General features: G+C 39.0%; 1 protein-coding gene across 6 annotated transcripts in view; it reads left to right on the forward strand.

The window, feature by feature from the left end:
• Positions 1 to 22435, forward strand: part of lingo2b (leucine rich repeat and Ig domain containing 2b) — a 46450-nt gene that overhangs the window by 19523 nt on the left and 4492 nt on the right. Inside the window, exon 1 of one of the 6 annotated variants that reach the window (XM_086095498.1) lies at positions 17525 to 17691. The exons of the other annotated variants lie outside the window; for them this stretch is intronic. The gene's annotated coding sequence lies outside the window, so the exon portion shown is untranslated. Of the gene's footprint in view, positions 1 to 17524; positions 17692 to 22435 lie in introns of those variants that run through there. 6 annotated transcript variants of the gene reach the window in all.

Genomic DNA, 22435 nt, shown 5'->3' on the forward strand with positions numbered 1-22435 from the left:
GTTCGCATACGCGCCTGTTTGCACATTGCGCATGGCTCTTTTTCCGCTTTAGAATGCAATTATAATACACAATAGTTACGTACCCAAAAACAATACAATAATTCAGGAGCAACATTCAATACCAATGCTCAGTAGCAACACTGTACGTCGCACTCTCTTGCTATTACACGGTAACTGTCATCCATTTTAACTAAAGTCATGTTCAGAACCATTAACATCGTTCTAAACAATATTCACTTCAATATCAAACATAAAACTGTTCTTCTTTTGCAAATATTGAGAAGGGACTCCGCCGCTGTAGGTGGCGGTATACACTATAGAGATGTGATCCACCAATACTTTAAAAGAAGAATAAGAACAGGAAGGGACTGCATCTTGTGATGACATCGTATGAGTTTGCTTTTGTAATTCTTGATAAACCGTAGCATTTCTTTGCTGTTTTCCATCTAAAATAGCATTAATATTCGCTTCTTTAATTAATTCCAGAAAGATTTCTGTTTCGTCGTCCCCCTAAACATACCTTACTTTATCGTCCGCCATTGCTTTGTGACTACAAACGTACGAGTGACGTGTATCCGGTCTTGCCAGTGGTTATTCACAAAACCTGTTTCCATAGCCATAGTTTTCCTTTTTTCGATACGCTTCAAAACCCACCTCTTCCAAGCGTGAATTTTTTTTTGTATGTGTGCAAATTTTGGGCCCTTTTAAGAATTTCTAGCATTTACATTCAATTTTATTTTTGCATTTATTGAAAATTTAAATAAAAATGGGTTGATAGAAACCCCACTATTGCCATTTTGTATTTATATTGGTGTTGTGGTTACTAGCAATAGCACTACTTGTTGCTTTAGGCCTGCACATCAGCCTTCAAAGGTAGTATGGACGGAGATGTTTTCTTTTCAAATTCCTTATTGTGAACAAAAAGGTTTTAGAATCTTGAATTGAAAAACACGTGCTTTTACAAAATATCATTGTGCGTGTGTGGGCCTAAACGTCCCTTTGTGTCCAACTGACTGATGGAATGCTCACTGCTGCATATATTGGGACAGCTCAGGACTCCAGGCAAGAATCAACAACAAATTGTACAAGACATCTGGCCTTCAGTTAAGTGACCAAAGGTTCAACAAGCGCAGCTTTAAAGGACGACATAAAAAGTGACCCAGTTCATTGAAAGTCAGTCATGTGCGAGTGCTGCTTTTTGTTGCTTCCTAGCTTGCCTCCCCATGAAAACTGAGACTTGTAAAGTTTTCTGGAACCTTTCATGCAGAAACATCCCAACAGAAAATATCTCTTCATCAATAATTTCCGCTCATTATGAGAGTGTGCTGACAAGAGAAGGAATCCACTTTGTGAGACAATCAGATGGTTGCACAACAAAGGAGGAGCCTGTGCAATTGGTGTTTTCACTCAGATTGCATTCAACTGCAGTATTGCTAATCTTTTTATTATTATTATTATTATTATTATTATTTGTGACGTGAGATGTTTGTGGACTTTCTACATTGAAGTGAATGGTGATGAGTTGCACCGATTCACAATGCGATGACAAAATGGCATCTGTTAATCTTTTTGCTGTATTTAAAATTATATATCCATCATTCAAGGTCTAAAACATGTCAAGTAAATGATTGTTAATAATGCATCCCCCCCTAACTCAATAAAGGACAACAGCAACACTGTTGGAACTGTTTACTCCATCAACCAGAGACTATTTCTGTTTAGGATGGTGTGCACTGTGGCTTTAGTTACTATGGCAACTGTTCAGAAGTCTTCTTTTCCTCACAGCAACAACAAAGAGACATTGTAAATTACTGCCAAAACTTCATTGCTTATTGTAGAAGCAATTATAAAAGGTGTTCCTTGAGCCTGATAGCTTATAACACTTTATCCATATATCAAGTTGTTCGGGTAACCGCAAGTGTAAAGTAATGAGCCTATTTGAGATGACAAGTCGTGTCTCAGGCAAGTAAGCCAGCTCTCATCCCGCCCTACATACTGCTGGGCCAATGGCGAGTCTGGATTGCGTTACCATGGCGACAATGAGTGGGGCTAAAGGTGGCTGCACTTACAGCCCCGAATCTAAAAAAGTGACTGCGAACTGCAACGCACACACAAGCCCCCACAGAGACAGCTTGGATTCTATTTTCCTTCATGAAAGTAGCATCAAGCCGCCTAATTACACTTTGGATGTATGGAGCAGCACATATATCACAAATATGAACTTTCCCCAATGTGTTGATGATTTAGATTTAGCTCAGGTGAGCTCTAGCGTAAAACTAGCACATCTTGATCGTTTAGCGTGTTTGAGAATTTGGCAGACAACTCTGTGCCGAGGGTGTCTCCTTTGACACGCCACTGGCGCATAAAGAGAATTTGGTGGCTGAATTATATTTACAACTATTTGTTCAAGCAGTAGTTTGCAGACTCTCATATTTAGTCACAACAGAGCTACTGAAGATGAGAACAGTATTAGTACTACTAACCTTGCTCTGCAAGATGAATTCTCGCAGTATTTGTGAGTTCACAAACTCATCTTACATCTTGTACCTAGCTCTTTGATTTTCACTAACACCCACAAGCTGTATTAGCGGTTAGGCTAACGTAAGTCGCTAACGCTAAAAGAATGACGTTAGTCACAAGCAAAATTGAAGTACAAAGGTCAGTGCTGTACTGGTGCGTTAGTAGCTGCGTGTGAGCGTGAGAATCTTTTCCTTCTTCTTTGTACAGTTTGGTGGTTGGCCAGCTTTACAACGAGCATTACTGCCATCTACTGACCCGGGTGTAGAATTTATCAGGCATGAATGAGTGTTCGCTTCTTATTGTTGTAAGTGAGGTTAACTATAAATTAAGTGATTTTCACTCTTAGACACTAAGTACTTTGCATTAATAAATACTAGTCATACATGCATATTTCTGATAACCTAGTTAACTCATGTTTGCATGTCAGGGTAGCTATTGGATTTTACAGTGTAGATTAAACTTTAAGCCTGCTAGAACCATGTCTATGTATTGGCGCAGGTAGTGTAATGCGATTTTGGTGAATTTGAACCACAGCCACAATGGGGACGATTTGCTGGAGTCCATGGAGGAGGCTGAAGTACAAAAAGTACGTTTATGAAGAAGACCTCTGCGGGCGGATCATGTAAAGTTGGCCAGGGCGGTCACAGATCACTACTGTGATTTGGGCACTTGAAGACCATCTTCCACCTCGACCGTATGTGTCCGTGTGTGACCCCACTAAACCATTTGAAAATGGTTGTCAAGAGTGCATGATGGATTACTTTTGAAAGTTACTGGCAGACATTGACAATAACCTCAACACTGTAAATGTCCTTTTGATTGCTAGCTCTTACTTTTTTTAATTGTGAATGATTGGCCCTAAAGTTGTAAACATAAAAGTAATCAATGTTTTAAATCAATTTTACAGCTTCTGTGGGGGGCATCTAGTGAAACACATTCCAAATCGGATGTGGCTTTCTTGCTTACTGTTGCCTGAAGAGAAATAATTTGTGATATTATTGCTGGTCATGCAGTGAAAAGTAAGACTAACACCAGTACGAGTCACCATAAGTGGTTGTAATGTTTCCTGCCATTTATCTGTTTTAATGGATCCTTCCAGGAGAGGAAACTAGCGTGGCGTTTTTCAGTTGCCAAGACGTACTAAAGTGCACTCAACATCCCCACATGGTTAGGGAAGAGCTTTGTCACATTTGGTGGATAATTTGCAGAGCCACTTATTACACATAAATCATAATTACGTCATGTTAACACCGATTGCATTTTCAACATGGTGCTTTGATTCATGGATTCCCAATACATTTTGTATGCACACTTGAACACAAATGAGGGTGATTTAAAAAAAGAACTAAATAAAAAAGGATTCAAGTGGGGGATGCTTCGGGAATATGGGGTACCGGGCCCCCTGATACGGGCTTTTCGGTCCCTGTACGACCGATGTCAGAGTTTGGTCCGCATTGTCGAATTTGTTTCCTGTGAGGGTCGGACTCCGCCAAGGTTGCCCTTTGTCACCGATTCTGTTCGTAACTTTTATGGACAGAATTTCTAGGCGCAGCCAGAATGTTGAGGGGGTCCGGTTTGGTGGCCTCAACATTGCATCTCTGCTTTTTGCAGACGATGTGGTGCTGTGATCTCTAGCTCTCGCTGGAGCGGTTCGCAGCCGAGTGTGAAGCGTTTGGGATGAGGATCAGCACCTCCAAATCGGAGACCATGGTCCTCAGTCGGAAAAGGGTGGAGTGCCCTCTGCGGGTCGGGGATGAGGTCCTGCCCCAAGTGGAGGAGTTTAAGTATCTTGGGGTCTTGTTCACGAGTGAGGGTAGGTTAGAGCGGGAGATCGACAGACGGATCGGTGCAGCGTCTGCAGTGATGCGGACGCTGTATCGGTCCGTTGTGGTGAAGAAGGAGCTGAGCCGAAAGGCAAAGCTCTCGATTTACCGGTCGATCTACGTTCCTGCCCTCACCTCACCTCGACCCACAGCTCGTGACCGAAAGAACAAGATCCCGGATACAAGCGGCCGAAATGAGTTTCCTCCGCAGGGTAGCCGGGCTCTCCCTTAGAGATAGGGTGAGAAGCTCGGTCATCCGGGAGGGACTCAGCGTCGAGCCGCTACTCCTCCACGTTGAGAGGAACCAGTTGAGGTGGCCCGGGCATCTGGTTCGGATGCCTCCTGGGCGCCTCCCTGGGGAGGTGTTCCGGGCATGTCCTACCGGCAGGAGGCCCCTGGGACGACCCAGGACACGCTGGAGAGACTACGTCTCACGGCTGGCTTGGGAACGCCTTGGGATCCCATCGGAGGAGCTGGCTGAAGTGGCTGGGGAGAGGGAAGTCTGGGCTTCCCTGCTAAAGCTGCTGCCCCCGCGACCTGACCCTGGATAAGCGGAATTGAAGACGAAACGGATTCCATTAGCTTCAATGCTCAATTTGCTCACAGATGCAACAACAGCAAAGCAGGGAGTAGTTACGAGATTGGGCAAGTCAGAAAAGTTCCAGGACTGGTGTCACAAAAGTCCAAACTTCAGCACATCCATCTGTATCAATAGATAAGTTAGCTAAAAAGTCATTTATTTATTTTCTTATCAAACCTGCAGCCCCTGTCCCCTTCCACTTGCCAATCATATGAATTGTGATTGGAAGACACGTTGCGAAGATTCACTCAACACTTCCTGTGGCAACCGGAACCTCACCCAAAAAAAAATTCTTCAACATAATATTCTTAATAAGAGGATTGAACCTACACAGTAAATTTTGTAGAGTAAATTTTACTCTAAAACGACTATATTATATATATAGTAAACTTTATGCTCAGAAGAGAGTAAGATACTAAAAAAACAAACAACAACTAAAAAAACTCTCAAGAGTTGAAGAACGATCCCACAACCTTCAGCACGGAAGACTGCCACTCTACCACTTGAGCTATGCCAGACATTGTGTTAGTTAACATATTGCTGGTGTGTCAAAAATGAGACCAAAAATAGAGATACAAGGATTCCACCTGACACCTGCGATATATTGACGCTAAGTAGGAGTGGCATGGTTTAATGGTTAGGTTGGAGGTTCTGTGATTATTCCTCAACTGATGAGTGTTTTTCCTCCCGAATATTTTACTCTCTTCCGAGTATAAAGTTGACTCTGTTTAGACCAAATATAGTATTTTTCAGAGTAAAATGTCCTCTAGTGTTAATTTTTTTCAGCCATTTTAAAATGTAGTCTCAGTTTTAGTCTGGTTTCAATCACACTTGTTAATTTTTGTCATAGTTAGTCAACCTCATCCCAATACCTACTACAATCTGTCTTTGATCTGCCTGCGCAAAAGTTTTGTCATTCCAACAAAAAGGACACTTTGATTTTGAGTTTCGCAGCAAAGTTCAAGGAAAAGAGCTTATTCTCTCTCACACAGACCAATGTCACCTTGATTCTAGCACTAACATGAATTTATTTGGAACACAAGTGGAGATTGCTAATCCGTCAAAATGATTTGGTGACGGACGGGTGAAATTTGTGTTAATCCCTCGTGTGTTATTCATTGCCAAGGTGGACTGCCTAATCCCTGGCTGTGAGGGTCTAATGCTAAAGACAACGCAAACTAAATAGTCTGTCTTAAAAAATTATGTCAAGCTTCTGGACGACATTAGCATAACAGATATTTTTTTGTCTTGTTTCAATTGACTCAAACACACTGTTTTTCTTTCCAATATGTATTATGTTTGATACTGAAAGGTACTGGTAGTGTAGTAGTTTACTTGCCTGACTTCCATGCAGGCATTGTAGTTGTAGGTATCTGCTCAGAGACGGCGGGCATTTACAGTAAGTCTAAGGCTACATTCACACTGCAGGTCTCAATGCTCAATTCCGATTTTTGGGTGAAATCCGATTTTTTTGAATAAGCGTTCACATTACCTATTAATTGCGACCTCAGTCTGTCTGCTGTGTGGACATAATGCGTCTCCAAAGTGACCCGCATGCGCAAAAGAAGATAAAATGTCACTCACAAAGCTGTGTTTGCGTTAGTAAATAGGTATAGTCCAGCGTGTCAGGGCCACGGACTTTTATAAATCTGTTGTCGGGGCTCATATTTTTAACATCTTATATCTACAGAGGAGTGATGCAGAAGGAGGTAGAAATAATATTTTGTGAAAATGAGGGGAGCCTGTTTGAGCGCCAACGATGACGTCACGTCATTGCCCCGCGGAATAAATGAGCCGTCTGCGTATCACCACCACAAATTTAATCTTTATACTACATGTTTCAAGTGGGATTAAATTAAAGTCAAATATAAAGTCACAACTGTTACTCAAAACAACTTTGCCGATTCACGTGCGTCTACCGAGCCATGCGGACCTTGCGGATGCCTTAAGCATAAATCAAGCTTAATGCTACCTGCCCGCGTGGAGCGCATATAGGACTTTTGACGACGTCGAGGTCGGATATGTGCGACCTGGCCGTTCAGATTGTGGTCACATTGCAAAAATTTTTGACATAAAATAGTCAGATAAAGGTCTCATTTGGGCAAAAAAATCCAATCTGGGTCGTATTTGCCTCCAGTGTGAACGTAGCCTAAGAGGTTGTCTGACTCTATATGTGCCCTGTAATTGACTGGCGAGCAGTCCGTGCTGTTATCTACTCCACCTTTTGCCCCAAGTCAGCTGGAATAACCTCCAGCCTCCAGCACTCCACAACCCTTTTCACAGTGCAGGATGGATAAAGTATGTACCGGTACCTTGTGCTAGGCTGGGCAATTCATGAAAATGTTATTGGGTTTTCGAATTTGACTCAGTTAAATTTAGAAAACATTATAATCAAAGAAAAACAATGAATGTGCCGCACATTATAATGTGTTTGCAAGTTCCTGATGTGAAAGTACCCTGAATGTACCATGTTGCTGGTGTAGCAAGCATGTAACATGTATGTGATACTGCCGTCCCTGAGCCTGAGTGTGCTTTAAGCTGTTTAATGACACCCCAGTTGGAGTTTTCTGTAGAAATAAACACACAATGAAAATAATTACACACATTTGTATTTTTTAATTTGAGCTGTAAAACGATTACATTTCTAAATCAGATTAATCACATCTTAGAATTTTGATTAATCATGATTAATCACTATGCTTTTCATCAACATTTGAAGATTTCAAATTTGAAGAACACCTGTTATGTTTTAATTATTTACTTGCATAATTTAAAATGAAAAAAATGACCCCAATATTTTGACTAGAACAAATATTATAAATGTCATAAGCAAACATTTATTAAATGCAGCTTACTTTAATGCATCTAGTGTTTATTGCTCAAACACAACCTGCGCTACGTAGCCATCCGCTGTCAAGCTAAAGGCTCATAGGCAGTCAGAATTAATATATGATTAATCTGCGTTAATACATGATTAATGCGATAATTTTTTGTGATTAATCAATGAGTTAACCCTTTAACTTTGACAGCACTAATTTAAATACAAGACATGTTTCGTTTTAAAAACATCGCCAGTGTGAACATTAGCATCAACTTCCAGGAGTGATATGTCTTTAAATAACAAATATTCACACACAAAAAATGCTGTAGGAATACATAAAAACAGGTAATATAACAATACTCTCTAATGCACATACTGTATTCTTCATTTTCTGTGAAAATAAGAGTTATATTAATAGAGCTCTATTGCAACTTTCTTCTTCTACTCATTTTATTGCACTAAATACGATATGATAATAAAGACTTGTGGAAATAAAAATAGAACCAAATAAAAAAGACAAATACAATAAAGAATTAAGTGAGATGCTTATTCATGGTTTGAATGCTAGTTGAACAAATACTGAGTTTAAAAATGAACGAAAAATCTTTATTTATCGTGATTTGAATATCAATTAAAATAATTGACTAAATATTTTATTTTATTTTATTTTTAGAATTGCCCAGCCCTACCTTGAGATAATCAGAATCAAGAGTCAGACAAATCATACCAAATCAAGAGTAACGTAACACCACTAAAGGTTTTCTGTTGTTGTTGTTCCATAATGCACATAAACAACCCTAAAACAAGGCTAATCAACCCTCTTTGTTGTAAAAACAGTATAATTTTCAGTCTTCTCTCATTTCTGCTCAAGAGTTGCCTGTTGAATGTTAAAATCAAGGACAGACTTCAATCAATACTCTTGATCAGTATGGGCAGCACATAATGACAACATGTTCCCTACTTGGTCAGTACAAATGATCCCCTTGACTTTTGTGCCAAACGTCAAAATATACACTGGGCTCTTCTTCTCGTTTGACTTTAATAGTAAATTGGCAAATGTGATTTCCCATTTGGCACCGTGGCTTGACTTTATGTTGAACATTTCAAAGAAGTTGAATGGAGTCTAATCATAAAAGTTGTATTAAGACTACAAAGTGATATATAATGGTGCATGCTGGGGCTTTTGGAGTTTTAATATGCTTGTTAGATTTCACTCAGGCCTAGACGCTAATCCCCTCGCTCAGCTAAGAGTGCAATAAACCATTAAGACTTGCAACTAAACTAAACATGCACATCTGAAACCCACTTGAAGTGCATGGAAAACAAATGTATTCAAATTGTGTCTCTGGAATACGTCTGTGAATGGGTGCTTGCGGTGAACAAGTGCCATGAAAAATGGATGAGATGTAGCTTCTGAGAGGAAAACTAGACAGGAACCTAATATGGCGAGTGTCCTTCAAGTAACACCCGGATTTAGCGGTATCAACGAGAGAAACAGTAGAAAAGATCGGCCGCTCTGTGAGCCTTTTGTCAAGTTTGGCAGGGAATCATAACGCCATTCAACACATTGTGCAAAATGAGTTTTTGCATCTGCAGGAAATGTAAAACACCATTGTAATGAAGGTCTGACGGGGTTTTTTCCCAAGCAATCACTTCACACAATATGCGGGACATGTCGATGCCCTTGGATGAATCTGCTGCTGAGAGGAGAGATGAAGTGGTACAAAGGATCATGCACAGTGAGAGTGGAATGTACTGATTGCCATTAGCTACACATTTGGCAAGTTTTCTTGTTGAAATGTAGAAAAACAGCCAACCGTTTTGCTTATTTGGCAAGACAAAATGATTATTTTTAGATGTTTAAAGGATTCCACATTGCTTAAAAATGAACTTTGATGGATAGCCTGGTCGGTCAGTTTGCGCAAAGAAGGCCACAGCACGGGAACACAGAGTGAAGCCGAACACTTTGGAGACAGACACAGATGAGCAGCCTTTTTATTTTCTGGAAATGTCACGTCCAACTTCATGTTATTACTTCGGTTTCTTGAATGTGTCTTGATTCAACATGACAGCGCCATTAAGGAGTGCAGCATGGCTAGAAATGAATGGCTTTTGACAGGGTATCGTTGTTTTGTTTTTTGCAGCAGGCACATCCACATAAATATTTAGCAGAAAAAAATGTAATAATAACGCATATATTTGTGGAGACTTGGGTCAAGTTGTATTTTACAATTTAAAAAATGTGCAGAATTTCACAAGTTACTTCATTTTAAAGATTAGATAGCTCTTAATATGAAAAGAAAAATGCACTGAGCTGTCAGCAACGTCTTACAAATGCAATTATGCCATCGAGTGGCAGAAAAAAAACTGAACACAAATCAACATCATATAGTTTTTTACAGTACAGTACATCTTTTTAATTTTATGAATTATTATGAAATTACTGTATCAATGACTAAAAGGTGCAGTCATATTTCTATTAGTTTAATTTTTTTCCCCACTTTTATGTTAACAAAAGTATGGAAGTAAGGAAAAAATAATTTATTGTACATTTTATTTATAATCCCATTCGCATCTTAAAACTTCCCTGTAACCTATTCTTAATTTTCTGGTTAAAATGGACTGTTGGGAATTGTGTCATGATGGTAAAAAAATATAATGTTCATATTATTCATGCGCACAGCATGCAGGCTGTGTTACAGCAATGCAATATACTATAGGTGGACCATTTCTCTGTGCAAGCAATGATGAAGTATTTCTGTCTAAATTTAGAGACTGCGGGATAATGCTCTATTCTGTGCGAGCCTCGAGCACATTAGACATACAAGAAGCCACATGGCGGAAGGATCCGCTGCTGATGGCTCAACAAGGCACCCTCCCGAGGAGGCAAGGCCAGTGGTGCAGAAAGGAAATGTTTAATTGGTCCACTTTGAATGCACTTCCCCAATTAATTCCAGTAGCATCCTGGAAATTCCACTGACATTTTACACTCTACATGCTGGTCATTTGGAGTGTCACAAAGCCCACAATTGAGATTTTGATGGTTAGTAGCTACTTGTGGTTAATACACAGTCAATTTAGCATTAAACTGAGACTGGTGTTGACGACATGTGGAAAGCTTTAGATACTTTTAAATACCAAAGAACTACAAAGGAATTCAATATGAAATCATCATCTTTTGTAAATTGTGTGTGTTAAAACCCAACATTAAACTTGAATTGCTACTTCAAATGTAACGGTGTATTGCGCTTCACAACAATAAATGAATGTTTTCACAACATATCACCGCAGGTCAATTACCATACACACTTTATTGCATTGCTCACACTGCAGTTCTAATCGCCTGCAAGTGAACTCGCTCATGTGCAATAATTCAATTATTCATGCTGCTATTATACATGGAAAGTCAGGCGTAAGTTGAACATTTTAAGGGGAAACAAAAGCAGTGTGCGTTTGTGGCTCCTGTGATACTGTCTGTCGTGACAAAAAGAGAATGAAAAACAACTCTCAATATCTTTCAGATGGTGGTCAGAGTCAGTCGACTTTGATGTATGCGGAGACAAATAATAATGGCGTCTTTCCAAGGCGCTTAGGTGAAAAATAATTGTAAGCATGCAAATGAATTCACAGCCTCGTGTTAGCAGGGCTGCGGGAAGAGGAAAGAGGATTTATAGCTGAGATTATTATGCACGCTTACCAAAATAATGGAGCACGCTTGTAAAAAGCGGTGTACACTATCGGGGTGAGTTGATCATGTCAACTTTAGGGGAGCTCAGCATTCACAATTAACCATGCATAAACATTCATGAAATAATAATGCATAATTAAACACTTGAGTATTTGGAAAAAAAATAGAAACCACAAATTATTGCTTGATTATGTACCAGAGATTAACTAGTGTAATATGGGGCTTGCAAATGTTTACAGATTTGAAGTAATGCTGCACAAAATGTGATTCAATTAGGTACATATAACAAATGTCACTTTGAAAATGAACCTTATTTGTAAGATAAAAAATAAAAAATAAAATAATAATATGTGAAAAACCTCTTTGTCATGCACCTGTTTTAAGATCAGCCCTTTGTATCATGGGAGAGACAGTTCATCATTAGGTAGCAATATTAGACCTTCATTTTGAAATAGACATCCTGTTACTGAGATCTATCAACTTTTTACCTGGAGTGCTTTGCCAGACACTTTATGACCTTAAAAACAGGCGGCGGTGAGTTATTATTATTATTATCATTATTTTCATGTCGGGGCAAGTCTAAGTTGCCGTGTTTGTGCATTAGGTAGACTACGAAACGTCTCAATTCTGGTGTATTTTATAGCACGCCCCTGGCAATTTGGTGACAAAAAGTGGACTCGATTTTAGACTCGCTAAAAGCAGGTCTAAGTGGTGACGCGGGTGGTGTAATGCAAACAGATTGTGAGCTCAATGGATGTGTGTGGTCCATGTAATCTTATTTCATTGAGAAATATGACAACAGTGTGGGACAATCAATTTATTGAATGTATTATTTGCATTACAGTATAAGAATATTTTAATAGCAATCCCCTGACCATGCGGCACAATTATAGGTGGTGGTTGTGAGGGTGATCAGGGCACACAGACGCACGTTCAGGGTCGCCAATTGCTCATGTCACACGCTCGACCGACTACCGGTGCATCATCCGCAAGTGGAGAGCTTCTTAAAGTTCCTTTAACTGTAAATGCATTTTGCATGCATAGATCTACTGCATGGACTCCAGTGAGTCCTTCCGCATATTAATTTTAATTATGTTTGTAAATCAATTTATAAATTAAAAAAGATGTGGACAGTGGACGTCAAATTGTCTGAATCATTAATATTTTATTTGATCTCACTGAAGTGCAGCCCTAGATTGGTACAGTTATTTGTATGGCACATGAACAATCGGGGTGATCTCTAAGTGCCCACCTTATCGCACAGATGGGCTTCAGAGACTCTAGTCCAGGTGTTCTCAATTATAAATGTATGAAGGTCCAGAAAATGTTTTATGAGTAAGTCATGTTTTTAAGTAGTTTGGGGCTGGGTGTACTGTACAGTAATAATCAGGAGTTACTGGAAGGCACAAAAACATTTATTTTCAGGATCACACTGATTCTTTCTTGCTTACTATTACCCAATAAAATACAATTAATCAACTTTCATTAAAGGTGAATCAAGTGTTTTGGGAGTTCAAGCGTACATCTCAAAAGTCAAACAAAGTGTAATTTTCCTTTCAGCAAAATGATCATGCATTATGAAATAGTTTCTTGTGCTTACCGATGATTCAGACCACTTAGAGTGAGCACTCTGTTGCCTTTGCTTTTTTGTCATTCACAAGGTAATTTTTTATGAAGGACCAAAACTGCCAAAATAAAAAATAGATAAATGACTAAAAGTGAAAATACAAACGGATAGAAAAAGTATAATTAAAAAACAAAAATAATATATATATATATATATATATATATATATATATATATATATATATATATGTATGTATGTATATATATATATATATATATATATATATATATATATATATATATATATATATATATATATATATACTACAGTTATCAAACGCAAAAAAATGTAATAAGATTAATCACATCTTAGAATTTTGATTAATCACGATTAATCGCTTAATAAAAAAAAGGCTTTTTTAATCAACATTTTTTTTCCCCGCCAAATTTGAAGAGCACCGGTTATGTATGAATTATTTTGACATTTAATGTTATGAGGACGTCTACAACATTTTTTGATCCACTGCACACGCTCATCTTCCTCTTTTTCTAATCAATTAATTACTTGCATAATTTAAAATGGAAAAAAATAACCTTAATGTTTTGACGTGAACAAATATTCTAAATGTGATACGCAAACATTTATTAAATGCTTGACTTTAATGCATGTAATTATGATTATTGCTCAAACACAAACTGTGTGTGCTACCTTAAACGTAGCCATCCGTTAATATATATGATCAAAAATTAATAGAGCGATTAGCCTGCGTTAATTCATGATTAACGAGATATATTTTTGTGCTTCTTGAATTTCGGCAGTTTTGGTCCTCCATAATTTTCGCTTTAGAAGCCTCATAATACTTTTTCAGCTTTTTTATTTTATCTGTACGTAGCTGATTTTGAGTGGCGCTTCTGGCGTTTTGTTCTCACTTTTTATCAGAACCACTGTGCTTTTGCACAAAAGACACATTGGCTTTGTGCTTAAAGGAGGTAAAATAAACATATTTGTCGGTCCATTCATCATTAAATCTGTGATTATCTCTCTCTGACTTGCCATTTTGATGTCTCGTAGCAACTCTGCTACAGAGACACCGCTACCTGCGCCGTTTAAGTGACTTCCGGTTTTGCATAGTTATCAGCCAATCAGCGCTTTCGATGACATGGGAATGACATCCCATAATGCAACCATGAGCGCCCACACAATCACACGTGACGGAACGAATGATTCTGAACCACATAATGGTAAAATAACCGCTTAAAGGTGCTAGTGCTAGCTATGGGCTATATTCTCTTGTTGGTGTGTAAGTCATTTTGTTACACACCTGGACTTGCACACTTTTCATCTACGTTTATTCTCCTGTCCTGACTTCTGACACACTCACCGCACGTAAACAGAATAAGTGCGCAAATGCCAAACATATGTGATGTATTGAATTCTGAGGTGGCTGTAAATTATGACGCATGGAGTTCTCCTGAGACTTGTGAATGTCACTGAAATCCATGAGGGAAAAATAGCGCATCATCCTTTACAAAGAATATCTAGGCAGCACAGTGGGGTAGTGGTTTACATGCCTGCTTTATAGTTGCTGGTGTTCTGGGTTCAAATCTTGACCCAGGCCCTCCTGTGTGGATAATAACACTTACAGATCACACAGTAAAAATCAGTAAAATCAACATTATTAATTCATAGAAACATCTTGTGTGATCAATATTGTATCTGAAAGAAGTCATTAAAAATTAATTGGCTTAGCCCAGTAAAGTTCTCCTTAGTCAAGATAAATTCATGCCGCTAATGTCAAAAGCCGTAGACTTTGAAGTGTTGATAATGAACAAGGTTTTAACGGTGCTCATCATGACATATTAGCCCAGAGATTGAAATCAACACACTCGCCGACCTTTTTCATCCAGCTCCCAAGGGCGCTAATCGGTTTTTGCACTTTCCTTGGATTAAGGCACATTAGAAATCACGGTGAGTCAAGAAAACCAAGATCGTATCTACTTGTTGATACATTGAGATAGTAAGCTTAAATAAATACATTTGTACTTCTTCCTACTCCTTATCAAACATGTAAATGATTCAGTATTACCCATTTTGAACGCTCTATTCTTCAACTGCTTTTACTGTCCCCCCCCCCCCCCCCCATAAGGTAGCTACTGTGTTATACTTTTCTAACAAAGAGAATTGTCCAATTTTTTATTATTTTTATACATGCTTGAAATGAAAAATAATAATCTTGTAAGCTTGAATCTCGTCATCGCTTCATGTATTTGGGCTTTATTCTGCGGCACTTGTCTCTTATTTATCTTCTTCGTCTCGCTTCTCCGCTCACAGTGACTCATGCATCACCCTACAGCTCCTTTTCGACTGTCACATTTTAAGCAGTTTCACTGTGACTCTAATCCAATTCAGAACCAAATCCCCCAAATTACTCAACCCTTAGGCTGCCCTTCCCAATGACCCCCCCCCCCTTTCCCATTTAACCAGAATTCTAAGGGATCGTGCTTGCTTTCCATTTCGCCAATGCCACGCTTGGCTCAGAGTGTTTCTAAAAATACGTTCTCAGCCTGGATGGAGCTAAGAAATGGTTCTGTTCCGTACATAAGTCATTTGGGTCAGCCTGGGTGCTGAAAAAAATGACATAAGTTTCTCTGTAGAGAAATTAACAGACTTATGGCCAACTCCAATTGGATACAAGTGGCACAATTAATATATGTGTCATGGCAGCATTTTAAAAAACTGCTTAGAATCAGATATTCCCAGTATGAAATTAGGCCTCTTTCAAATATGGATGAAAATCCAAAACATAACGGTCATCTGCTAATGTGAGTGCTACATAAACCGACATACCACATTGTCAGGGTATGGATCAATCCTGAAAATGCCACGTGGACGTTATTAGGATATTCTAATTGTTGATGTGATGTCCAAACAACACAAAGAGGTGGCAAAAGACTCCTTACTCACACTCTTTACTGAATGAAATACAAAGACTTGTGTAAAAAAAGTGAAACACTGGAAAAAGTAGAAGTACTGATTGAACTCCTGTAAGTTAAAATCAAGTACAATATTTTCTATCCACCCCAACTAGTGGAACATAAACTAAGCAGCAAAAACTACCAGATTTTTCCCATGTCAGAGGGCAGCCATTTTGCCACTTGCTGATGACTGACTGATGCTGACTCATCACAGTTGCTCAAGAGTCAGGTAATGACCAATCAATCACGACTCCACTTGTGAACGTCACGGTGAGCCGTGATTGGTTGTTACCTGAGCCAGTGGACAGCAAGTGGCAAAATACCTCAGGTGACATTGATATCATTTTAAGTCGACAGTAAGTGGCAAAATGGCTGCCCCAATATGATGGATAACAACGTGTGAATTTTGCTGCTTAATTCATATTCCACAAATGCAATACTAATCAGAATGCCATGTTTAGACTAGTTGGGCTGCATAGAACATATTATTGTGAAGAACATTTTTAGGTTGACTTCCTCTTTGAGTAAAAAATGTACTGTTATGCAAATCACTAAAAATGTAAAATAAATTTGTACTTCAATGCCTGTTTTGCTAACTTGGCACAATGGTAAAAACTTGAAAGCACATGATATAGTTTCCCACTATTAACTCATTCAATGCCAGCCATTTAGCTCACAGAATACATTATTGTGTCCGACAGGCTTGCTGTCATTCTTTTTGTGTTGATCAGGGGCAGACATCACAGGTTTTACTTCTTTCTAACCCTTTTCATTTATTATTTTTTTAAAGAGTGAAAAAAAAAATTGAATTGACTTTAATAGGCTACAAAAACATGGAACCCAACACAAGAAAGACTCTTCTTTCATTAGAATTTGTTTTATTTCTTCCATTTGTGATTGATTGTCTGCAACAGAACATAGGTTTCACTAAAAATACTGTTTCTAAAAAAACAAAAAAACAAAACAGAAATTGAGTGTTTTTTGTGAAAATTGATTTGGGAAAAAAAACCTGTTTGTTACCTGAGTGCTTAGCAACTGTGATGTAATTTTCAGTCGACAGCAAGTTGCAACATGGGCGCCCTCTGAGATGGATATGAATAGTTGGATTTTGCCGATTAACTACAAACGCAATACTAATTAGCACGCCATATTTAGACTAGTGGGGGCACATATAACATGTTATTGTAAAGATAGGTTTTGGGTTGACTTCCCCTTTAAGACATCAAAATTTGTTTGATGAACTGAAACATTTAAGTATGTGAACTATTTAAAACAATAATAAATCAGGATGTGGGCAAATTTAGACTTTTTCACAGCATTGTAGTTTATTTGGGAACTTGTCTTTGTTTCATTAGTGAAACAACATGGACCAGAACTGATTTATAACATACTGGAATGCAATTTTTCTGTAGCAGAACATGAAAACACAGTTTTATAGGCATTTTTATCAAGGTTTAAACTGGAGCTTTTTCATCTTCTTTCACACAGATATTGCATTTGTTGTTTGTTTTTCTTTCCTCTTATTTTTTGTTCTCACACCACTTCAGCTAGCAGAGCTGTTCCTGATGGCCCGGCCAGCTCTCAGACAAATCACCTGAACACCGGACAACTGGCCTGTAATTATTAAACAGAAAGCCTAGGAGGAACACTCGCTGACGGCTAAAGGCAGACTGATGAATACACCGAGACAGGAGCAGGCTTGTGGATGGATAATAAGGTAGACTGACAGATATAGTTACTGGAGCACAAAATGGATGGGCAAAAAGACAGGTGGACAAATAGCAAGGCGGTCCGAATGACGGCTCGGAAACACCTTCAGCTGGGCTTGGCTCAAACCAGGGAACATGAATGAATGAGATTTGGTTCAATTTGTATGTTCTGTCAATTCCGGGACTAAAGAAATATGAATAAAACAACACTCCTCTCACTCTATTTGCCCTGGGTTTCATTAATTTGATTGGCAGACTACATCGGGCAGATGAGAGTAATGGCTTGTGGTTGCTGTGGCAACAGCCCGCTCTTTGTTACAACCTTCATTCCCGGCATGTGTCTTATGCTGCGATCGATAAATACCCCACCCTGCTGAGACTGTTGCGCGAACTGAAGTCTTTGCCATGCCAGGAGTGTGAAAAAGAAGGCAGTTAGGTTAGAGGGAGAAAATGGGCACACAAAAGGACTGGAAAAGATGACGCTACACGAAGATGCAAGCAGCCTGGCTGTTGGGCTGGTGGAGTGGCGGGGTCAGGGGGAGCTTGATGGCCTCTGTCTCATCAAAGCTGGGTTTTTTTTTATGTCACTCAAATCGCTATCAAAGTATGGTTTGTGTCTGTCTGGGTGATCTTCATCTGCTTACCTTGCCAGGTATCCATGTTGCAGTGATTGACACGGCACTTTGAAGGCGCATTTCACGTCTGGGTGATTTTTTTCCCCTTCAGTGCATTAAAATTTTCAGCACTCATGGCCGAAGCTTACATTTTGCACACCTAATTGGCAAATAAAGCCATGAACAGAATGCAGCTACTATGGGTAATGAGGCAATTATTATCAGGTTCTCAGTCCTCATAGGCATCTGTATATTCAACAACCTGTGGCTGCTGGGAGGTCTTTTTCTGTCAAGGTCAACGTCCTTCTGAGTTGGAAAGAGGAATGTCTCCCATGTTTTTGTTGAAGACCGTATCCTTACCCTCATTTCCCCCTCATGACGTCCAAGCACTTTGACAGTGAATTCCCAGGCATTTTTCAGCTTCTAATAATAATAAAAACAAAACACTGAAACGTAACATTTGTACACGTAAAGATGTCAGAATTTTATCATTACAATTGGGATTTTGATACCACTTTTTTTCAGATCGATACCAGTACAGTATAACTCAACTCTTGAGTAGCCGTCGATAGTGATAGTGAAGTACCGATACCACGAATACTTTTGAAACATAAAATTTCTCCCCCCAAAAAACAATGACATATTTTTAAAGATAGATCCTATATATCCTAACATATAATTTTTCATTAAAATTCCATGAAATTAATAGCATTTTTTTTTTACATTTTATTATTGTTCTCATTTCAAATTTCTAGCTCCTGGTCATAAAACGCCATTCATCGGACGCCATAACGAGTACCGATTCCTTGAAATAAGGCCTGGTATTGTTCCTGTATCACTCTAACAGAATTCATGCCGTTATAGATAGTGATGGGAAAATGAAGCTTCATGAAGCACTTGTAATATTTTTGGACGCCTCTAGATGCCACTCTTGGTTGAAAGATGCAGTGGAAATGTAATCAATTTCCTTTGCACTAGCCTTTATATTCAAACCAAGAGCACCATCTAGGGGAGTCAAAAAATATCACAAGTGCTTCATGAAGCTTCATTTTCCCATCACTACCTATAACGCCATGAATTATTTTAGAGTGATATAGGAACAATACCAGGACCAGGCCTTATTTCAAGGAATCGGTACTCGTTACGGCGTCCGATGAACGCCGTTTTATGACCAGGAGCTAGAAATTTTAAATGAGAGCAATAAGTGCTTCATGAAGCTTCATTTTCCCAGCACTAGTTATAGGGTAAAGCTTAAAATCAAGGGCTTTTTTGCATAAAAAACTGAGTTTGTTCCATGAACATACAGGGAGTCCTCGAGTTACGTCGTACGCAACGCACTGTCGTTTCAACTTTACGGCGCCCGTGCCTCATCAGTAACCTTCTTTTTTGTTAATGTCCCACAGTAATTACGCCATTTTAAAGTTATTTATAGTTGTGTAGTTGTTACCTCCAGCAATGGCCGTCCATCGAGCAGGTTGGCTCGCCATCAGGCGCATCACTTTTTCGTGTTTAAGTTTAAATGAGCTCCGCTCTGCCATCCGCCAGCAATGAATATCTGTGCGGAAACATGAAAAAGTGGTTTCGTGTCGCGCAAATATGTTTTTTTTAAATCACTGTACAAAGTATTTTTATGTAAACATCGATTTTAACGGGGAAATCCGACCTAAGTCGAAATTCGGGTTACATCGACAGCGTAGGAACGGAACTCCGCCATAACTTAAGGACTCCCTGTATTATAATCATTTGATAATTTATTTTTAATAAGTTGGTCTAAATTAAAACAAAGAAAGCAGTCTTAACTTAATAATATATTGATTCTGAAGAGACATTTTTGCCCTGACTTAACTCGGGATTGTATTTAAGTTAGGACAACTTAAAAATCACAGAACCATGCTTTAAAAGCTGAGTACAAGACGGACGGAAGTGCCTGGTCAGCAAGACAAGCGCTTTTTATTATTGATAAACATGAAGACGGGAAATCTGACTTTTGTAACGAGGTGGTTCATATGATCAGCTCATCAGCAAGCTCTGTATAAGCCTAATAACAATCCCGTTCATTTGTGCGTTGGAGCAGGGAAACATCCAAAACCTGCAGGACTCTGGCCCTCGAAGACAGAGTTTGGATGCCACTAATATACAGCATTGATAGCTGATTTGAGCTCAAAAGCACTGTAAGTTAAGACAGTGGTTCTCAACAGCAGTCCTCAAGTACCCCTATCCAGTTTCCCACAGCCATCACAGATGTTTCAAATGATCAGCTAATCAGCAAGCTCTGTATGAAGCCTGATAACGTTCCTTAGCTGTGTTGGCTGAGGAAGACATGGAAAACAGGCTGGATAGGGGTACTCGAGAACCGGGGTTGAGAACCAGTGAGTGGAGACTATGCTCTCTGGCCAGATATTTAAAGAACTTATTATAAATACAGTTCTCATTTATGGTGCTTAAAAAAAGAAGCTGCTACATGCTGTCTCAATATGCTTGTGACCGAATCAGTCTGACTAGTATGATTATCAAATGGTTAAAATCTTTTTTGTGGCAGTTGTGCATTTGGTCTTATGGCTATTGAAATGTCAATGTGCAGTCATCTGTTCAAGTCAATTCATCATTACCAAAAGGTGGAGTGGATCAGTGGTAGACTGATTGTCTCTAAATGTAGAGTTTGTGAGTTTGATCCCAAGCCCTTGTGACCACATCCTAAGTGTACTTTACCAAAGTAAAGAACCTCCACTTCCTAATTCTAAGGCAGTATTTGCTTTGAGGATGTTGATAGAGAAGTACAGAGAAATCCAGAATGAGCTGCATTGTGTCTTTGTAGATCTGGAGAAAGCTCACGACAGGGTGCCCAGAGAAGAACTGTGGTTTTGTATGAGGAAGTCTGGAGTAGCAGAGAAGTATGCTCAAGTGGTGCAGGACATGTACGAGGACTGTAAGACAGTGGTGAGGTGTGCTGTAGGTGTGACGGAGGAGTTCAAAGTGGAGGTGGCACTACATCAGGGATAAGCTCTGAGCCCCTTCTTGTTTGCTATGGTAATGGTAGGGATGACAGACGAGGTTAGACAGGAATCTCCATGGACCATTATGTTTGCTAATGACATTGTGATCTGTAGTGAGAGCAAGGAACAGGTGGAGGAGAAGCTAGAGGCGTGGAGGTTTGCCCTGGAAAGGAAGGGACTGAAGGTTAGTCGTAGCAAGACGGATTATCTGTGTGTGAATGGGACGGACCCAAGTGGAAGAGTGAGGTTACAGGGAGAAGAGACCAAGAAGGTGGAGGAGTTTAAGAATTTAGGGTCAACAGTCCAGAGCAATGTAGAGTGTGGAAAATAAGTGAAGAAGTGTGTGCACGCAGGCTGGTACGGGTGGAAAAGAGGGCATATGAAGGTAGTTGGTGTGAGAGTAGAGGATGCAGAGGACAGGGTTAGATGGAGGTAACTGATTCGCTGTGGCGACCCCTGAAGGGAAAAGCTGAAAAGAAAATAATAAGAAGAGAAGTTTTGTTGCATTTACGCAATGGTAAATAAATAAATATAAATTTTTACCTCAATTTATTAATTTAATATATTTTCTCCCTCTGCGGGCGTAACAAAAACCAATGGAGAAGCACTGCTTTTACAGGCTAAAATTGTTGTGGCTAATGGTCAACAGTTTCTCAAATATTTTGTCATTAGACATGATTATTCTGTTCTACCATCATATCAAACAATGTCATTTTTTCCCCTATTTTAATTATCTGTTTTATCATGAATAGGCTGTAAATGTTAATAAAAACAATTACCGGTACTGCACTTTACTTTTTACTAGAATGAAGTATTGTGTTTGTACATTTAGACCTTACAATATTTGTATAAAATTCATGTTGTAAATAGGCTTTCATCACCTTTCAGAAGACCCCAAAAGCAGCATGTTTGTTCAACATTGCTTCATCAAAGACAGCAAGCCATTTTCAACACTGTAGATTGGACAATAATTCGTAGAAATGACACGTGTGGACTGACCAAAAGTATAGATTTTTGAAAATTTTTGAAATTTGAAATTGTGACTTATGAGGTTTCGGCCTGATGGCAGAGATATGTAACAAAACGTGAAAGAAAGAAAAAAGCCCTTGCTGCTGAAAGGTCATTAAAAACATACGGATGGGTCA

The sequence above is a fragment of the Leptonotus elevatus genome, chromosome 14 (genome assembly GCF_054856555.1).
Source record: "Leptonotus elevatus isolate MCC_2025b chromosome 14, RoL_Lele_1.0, whole genome shotgun sequence".
Taxonomy (NCBI): domain Eukaryota; kingdom Metazoa; phylum Chordata; class Actinopteri; order Syngnathiformes; family Syngnathidae; genus Leptonotus; species Leptonotus elevatus.